The sequence below is a fragment of the Penaeus monodon genome, chromosome 33, assembly GCF_015228065.2.
Source record: "Penaeus monodon isolate SGIC_2016 chromosome 33, NSTDA_Pmon_1, whole genome shotgun sequence".
NCBI classification, from domain to species: Eukaryota; Metazoa; Arthropoda; class Malacostraca; order Decapoda; family Penaeidae; genus Penaeus; species Penaeus monodon.
Genome location: NC_051418.1, coordinates 26,704,290 through 26,705,037, shown reverse-complemented (window position 1 = coordinate 26,705,037; position 748 = coordinate 26,704,290).

Here is a 748-nt window from a genome sequence, read left to right as displayed (position 1 = left end):
TATTATTCAAAAGGGTATCCCAAGATTTTTATAAACATTGTTATAATATATAAAGTGTCTATTTGTTTATTTATTAGTATATTTATCTTGTTATTGTTTTTCATAAACTATTTATGTAATAGAGAATAGTTAAACATGAATAACGTTATCAGCCACACATTTTCATATATTTTCTGTGTCTTACAAATGAAATACTAATCTATAGTCGATATCAGCTTTATAGCGAAGCTTAATTGTGATTATATACCGAATCAATGAATATTGGAAACACTGGGCGATTTTTCCATATGAATAATATATAAGTGACAATCTAGCAATGTCAGTAAAAACAACGATATAGAATTGAACTTCATCTTTTTTGCCATGTTTTAATTATATCAATCTATCTAATGCACCTGAAATTAAAATGTTCGCGAGCAATGTTCGTCATTAGTGATTTCAATTTGGTTCGTGTTCATCACCAACCATCTCATTCTGTCAGAACTTCAGCGCATTACAGTCATCAGGGGATGTTACAGCATATCCATAATGATGAACAGACACTAATCAAATTCCGTAGAACTGAAATACAAAAAAGGAAAAAAATCTAGTAAAAAATTTTTTTTTTTTAATTACTCCGGGAGAATGAAAAAAAATCATTCCCTCGCTATTCATCACAAAAGTGTATCGTTCACTCATTCCTTAGGCGATGCTTATGTATGTCATTGCAAGAGTTGAAAATGGGATGTAACACATGTACATGCGCAAA